The sequence below is a fragment of the Triticum urartu genome, chromosome 1 (assembly GCF_003073215.2).
Source record: "Triticum urartu cultivar G1812 chromosome 1, Tu2.1, whole genome shotgun sequence".
NCBI classification, from domain to species: domain Eukaryota; kingdom Viridiplantae; phylum Streptophyta; class Magnoliopsida; order Poales; family Poaceae; genus Triticum; species Triticum urartu.
In genome coordinates, this window is record NC_053022.1 from 89,057,695 (window position 1) to 89,064,109 (window position 6,415).

A 6,415-nucleotide genomic window follows, 5' to 3' on the forward strand; every position below is an offset into this window, starting at 1 on the left:
GTGGGGGTGCGCCCCCCTACCTCGTGGGCCCCCTGGTGGCCCTCCGGTGACCATGTTCTGCTAGATAGACTCTTTTGATGGGAAAAAAATCATAAGCCATCTTCTCGGACGAAACTCCGCTGCCACGAGGCAGAACCTGGGTGGAGCCAATCTAGGGTTCTGGCGGGGCTGTTCTGCCGGGGAAACATCCCTCCCGGAGGGGGAAATCATCGCCATCATCATCACCAACGCTCCTCTCATAGGGAGAGGGCAATCTCCATCAACACCTTCATCAGCACCATCTCATCTCAAAACCCTAGTTCATCTCTTGTATCCAATTCTTGTCTCCAAGTCCGGGATTGGTGCTAGTAGGTTGCTAGTAGTGTTAATTACTCCTTGTAGTTGATGCTAGTTGGTTTAATTGGTGGAAGATCATATGTTTAGATCCTATATGCACATTAATACCCCTCTGATTATGAACATGTTTATGCTTTGTGAGTAGTTACTTTTGTTCCTGAGGACATGGGAGAAGTCTTGCTGTTAGTAGTCATGTGAATTTGGTATTCGTTCGATATTTTGATGATATGTATGTTGTCTCTTCTCTAGTGGTGTTATGTGAACGTCGACTACATGACACTTCACCATTATTTGGGCCTAGAGGAAGGCATTGGGAAGTAATAGGTAGATGATGGGTTGCTAGAGTGACAGAAGCTTAAACCCTAGTTTATGCGTTGCTTCGTAAGGGGCTGATTTGGATCCATATGTTTCATGCTATGGTTAGGTTTGCTAGAGTGACAGAAGCTTAAACCCTAGTTTATGCGTTGTATTTGCGGATGCTTGCAATAGAGGTTAATCATAAGTGGGATTCTTGTCCAAGTAAGGGCAGCACCCAAGCATCGGTCCACCCACATACCATATTATCAAAGTACCGAACGCGAATCATATGAGCGTGATGAGAACTAGCTTGACGATATTTCCATGTGTCCTCGGGAGCGCTTTACATCATATTAGAGTTTGTCCAGGCTTGTCCTTTGATACAAAAGGATTGGGCCACCTTGCTGCACTTTATTTACTTTTGTTACTTGTTGCTCGTTACAAATTATCCTATCACAAAACTATCTGTTACCACTTATTTCAGTACTTGCACAGAATACCTTGTTGGAAGCCGCTTATCATTTCCTTCTGCTCCTCGTTGGGTTCGACACTCTTACTTATCGAAAGGACTACGATAGATCCCCTATACTTGTGGGTCATCAGTGTACGACTCCACCGACCGAGTTCTTGCAACGCTTCCGCATCGCGATCTTCAAAGGTATGAAGATGCACTCCCCTCTCGTTGCTAGTAAACTCCATAGATTGATATTGGTGATGCTTAGAATTTTTTTTAATTTCTGCAACGATCCCCAACAGGGCTAGCACAAGAAGTAGATGATGATCAGATGAACACGGACCACACTAGGGAACCCATCGGTGATGAATTCATCAATCACAAACGGTTGTATACTAGCAAGCGTTTTCCCACAACACACACAGCTTATTCCATCACAAAACAAGTCAGATGGATCAACTGTATGCCACGTATCGCACATTGTGAAAAAGTAATGCGGTAGGCCTTCTTTAACATGTGTTAAAAAACAAGGACCTCGAGGTTAATTTAACTAATGGGATGGATCATAGAGGTCATTTAATTTGACCTGAATGACCCATCCCAACAGTTAATTTAACATCAAGACAACTTCCCATCCAGTCACCCATCCGATGGCTGCTCCAGCCTGAGCACAGTTAACTTGAGAGTTCTTTTAGATGAGCTATTGGTGGAACAACTAGTCCTTGCTGATATAAGATGCCTCTTCGCATACTTATTGCGTACCCGGATGACCGCCTGTCACCCAATGGCCAATAGATGTTGTGTAGACAAAGCATATCATCTGTGTTATTATTGGTCTTCGCACACATTTCTGGTTATAGACCTATTTGTCGCGTATCACACACATCTTGTTATATTGAACCGTTTCGGTTCTCTTTTCTCAACGCAAGCAGTTCATCCGAGTGAACTGCATGCCGTATATTGCACACACCTTGATCTGGCTGACCATTTCTTTTGTGTTGCCTAATCACAAACAGTTCATCCAAGTGAATCGTATGATGTATATCGCCCACACCTTCATCTGGCTGGCCGTTTCTTTTGTTCCTCCTCATCGCAAACAGTTAATTGAATTGGATTGTATGCCCTCCATCGCACACGTAACTAAAATCTGAACCGTGTTCGATGCATCTGTCATCGCAAACATTTTGCACCTTTTTTGACGAATTTTTTACACCACCGTTTGCGATTATTGTATCACACACAGTTTTGTCGAAGGGTCACTGATCGTAGTGTCGCGTTAGTAGCATCCTGCAGTAGTGAACAACCCATGTTTGATGATGGAAATAAGTGGTTGATACTTATGTGATCACGAGAGGATTACAGTGGTATCGAGGATACCGAAGATGGTTGAGGTTTATGGTGTTATGTGAGAATCATGGGTAAAGATCAAGCTCCTTGTGGTCATGTAATGATTACTACAGTATTGTTAATACCAAGATTGATTTGTTCTTGAGGTGATTGTGTAATGACCATGATGGTAAGTGATTCATGTGGTGGTTACGAGGTAACCCCGAACAGAGTAAGTTGGTGCATGATATTGTTAACATGTTGCATGCTAGTAGCATCATATGCTCATGTCGTGCTCATCTGATATTGTTCTAGTGCCATTTTGGTCACCATGTCCATGCCATGTGTTCTCATAGTATCATGTTCAACATTGCTAAGTAACCTGTAAATGCCATGCAGTTGTTTATCTTGCTTGCTTTGGTTGATGTGAGCTTGCAAGTACATTCAACGTACTGACCTGGCATGTCATGCCAGTTTGCAGGTCATGCCTTGTTTGCTTGCTTGTTTATCATGGATCCCGAGTTTGCGAGCTAGGATAAGCGTTTCAGCCAAAGTCCCTGCGGAGTGGAGTCCATCACCGTCATTGTTTCGCTGCTAGAATCTATTCTGCTTCTATGTGTTGTTCTGCTGCTTGCATAGAGCAACCTTGGCAGGAGTAGTGTCGTTGTGCCGATGTAATCCTCTTGTATCCATATCGATTGTAATAAAGAGCTGGTTTGTTCTATGCCAAGCAGTCCTGTATTCTAGAGACTTACCTCGATCTCTGGGCTGGAATACGACGTGTTCTGGTCTCTCTGAGCCAGGGTGCCACAATGCTTGGTATCAGAGCAGGTATGGCTGTAGGACGCCTTAGTCCGTGTGAATGTCAAAAAACGGTAGTCTAGAGTCTTGTTAGTCTGCTGCATTTGATTGTTGCATTTGTTTGTCGCATAGCATGCATATAGACTCATTATCTTGTCACTAAGGGATAATCTTGTGAGTGTATGTGGCATCGGTTTTGATCCACTACCTGCACCCTCCTACTTTGTATACCTGCTCTTTGGTGTTTGGCGTCATCTCTATCCCAGCGGAGTGATGCCAAGGTACCAAGTGTTCCAGACACCATTTGCGGGTATCACATCCTTTTCTTTCCGCCAGTCACCCCTATCGTTTCGATGATAGGCATGTTTCTATCCCGGATCGTGCCATTCATCTCCTTGTGTTGGCAACCCTTACTGATCTCTGCTATCAGAAAAGGGCAATGCCAGTAGGCCTTGTTTTTCACCTCTATCCTACCCTGTCACCCCATTCTTTGGACATGTGTTGTTCCCTTTCGTACGCTTGATGATGGTATGGTCGTGACCTCCACGTTCCGCCACATGATCACCAAGACCATCCTCACCTCCGTGTCCGCCCAGATGCGACCGGTATTAAGCCAGCGCTTGGTGTAGCCTTGTTTACACCAACTCTTCCGCATGATAATTCACTTTCGTGCACACCGCCACAGCATAATAGATCACAATACCGGAGTCTCCTCGAGATTTGTGTGCTTAGGTATGCATGCATATTATTGTTGTGAGTAGCAATAATATGTGATGTTGCTTGAATATAATATTATTTGTATGCTTTGGGTGCTTTGTTTTAGTCGTTTCTTTTGCTTATTTCTTTGGGCCCTCAGTGTTACATTATTTCCTCTATTAAAGTTGCTCGTCAACCAACACCAGATCCGAAGAATCAGTGAGGAGTTCCAATATTTGGAAGGTCGGCTAAATAGTATGGAATTCTCAGTCGACTGCATTGTAATGAGAATAACCGGTCTAAATAAAAATGACACCCTGGCTTGATTATCAGCATCAAGTCCACATCAGTATGCACTCTTCATAGTACTAATGATGAAATCAGCCAGAAGACAAGCTGTGTGCAAGACCAATAGTATATATCGATTCAAAGGTATGGTTCATTTACAAGGTTGATTCTACTATGAATAAGATTTGAACCATGTTATACACTGGAAACCAGCCAGAATGTACTATGAATTCAGTGCTCAGCAAGAAGGATAGTCGAACAAGCTTTTTCATATGAGTAATCGGCAGCAGAAATAATAAAGGATATATATGAGGTTCAGTCCGCCTATCGCAGAAAGAAGCCTCTGGTGCAATCGGGCCGTAATTGGGCCCAAAGACGTAGCGGGCCGTTAACGGGGTGAAACTGAAAATGGGCTAGAAATTGTCAAATCTAGAATGGGCCTTTGATGGGCCGATTCTGTGTAACTTGTATGGGCCGTGCTTGTAAATGGGCCTGACTCCAGTAGGCCGCTTATGGGTCAGCCCGCTTATTTTGATAGGCTCGAACTTTAACCTGAATGGGCCACTGTTGGGCTGAGACACGTGTTGACGTATCATGGGCGCGTTCCGTCCATTCGCTGGATGACAACTGTCCGAACGCCGGGCCGACACGTGTATCTGCCGACGAATGAGAACATTACATGTGGAAAATCCCCACTGGTCCGTGCTGTTAATGGGTTATCGGATCCAAACTGGAACCCAATAGCTTAACAGCGACCCTTTACAGTGGATGCCACGTGTCGGTTACCCTTGACGAAAGCACTTCTATGACGCGTGATTTATCGTCATGGAAGTGGAAACTTCTGTGATGATAATTTTTGTAATGTCATGGAACACTTCTACGACAACACAGGTATGACTATCTTGATTCTGTCATAAAATTGTCATGGATGTGCAAGCATGACAGAAAACATGACCTACTATGACAAACACGTATCATCATGGAAGTGTATTTTTTTTGTAGTGGTCGATGTGTGGAGTAATAGTAGTAGATACATGTAGGGGTCGGTCTACTAATCTTGGACATAATGCCTATATAATGATCATTGCATGGATATTGTCATGATTATTTGAATTTCTATCAATTTCCCAATAGTAATTTGTTTACCCACTGTTTGCTATTTTTCTAGAGAGAAGCCACTAGTGAAATCTACGGCCCCCGGGTCTCTTCTTTAATATATTTGCCTTTGCGATCTATTTTTCTTTGCTTTTTATTTTCAGATCTACTAAACCAAAAATACTAAAATACCTTGCTGCACTTTATTTTATTTGGCATCCGATCTATCAAATTATTACAACTTTCTCCCGTTCGTTTGCCAATTTTTGGCACCGTTACCCAAAAGGGATTGACAACCCCTTTAACACGTCGGGCTGCGAGTATTTGTTATTTGTGTGTAGGTGCTGTTTACGTAGTGTTGCTTGGTTCTCCTACTGGTTTGATAACCTTGGTCTCATCACTGAGGGAAATACATACCGTTGCTGTGCTGCATCATCCCTTCCTCTTTGGGGAAATACCAACGTGGTCTAGTAGACATCAACCCCTCGCACCTCTCCAATTCACGACCAAAACACTCCATTATCCCATCCTACCACTAACACCGCTATCACAAATCATATTTCCCAGGCTTTATCTTTCTTTGGTAAATGTTTATCTACTGGTCATCTCCGTGTTGATTGCAGAAACAAGTTTAGATGTCGTAGAAGCTACAGATACGACCACTTATCCTAATTTTGTTTCAACTCCAGGAACAAACCCCCCGTATATCGGGTAAAAATCTACCCACCTACCAAACCGCCACCCGTATCCAATAGCCCACAAGATGACTCGTCTCCCCAAAACCCCACTTCCACCTCTCACCTCGTTCTCCCACCTTGCCAAACTCCCTGCTCTCCATCGCAGCCCTACCCTGCTCCTCCATTGTTCTCCCACGCTCTCTCAAGCTTCGCCGATGCCATGAATACCTACCCTTGCGATCCCCTGCCACTCTTCCCACCCGACACTGCTATCATGGAGGCTGACAACAATCAACGGCGCCGCACCTACCACTATCTTGGTGGTGAGCCTCTGGTCCAATCAAGGAACTGGGTCATCATCTCCCTCGCGCCACCACTGGACCCCAACTAGTTGGAGAAGGACTCCATGCTCATCCGTCAATTTTTTTACCATGAGCGTGGCTTA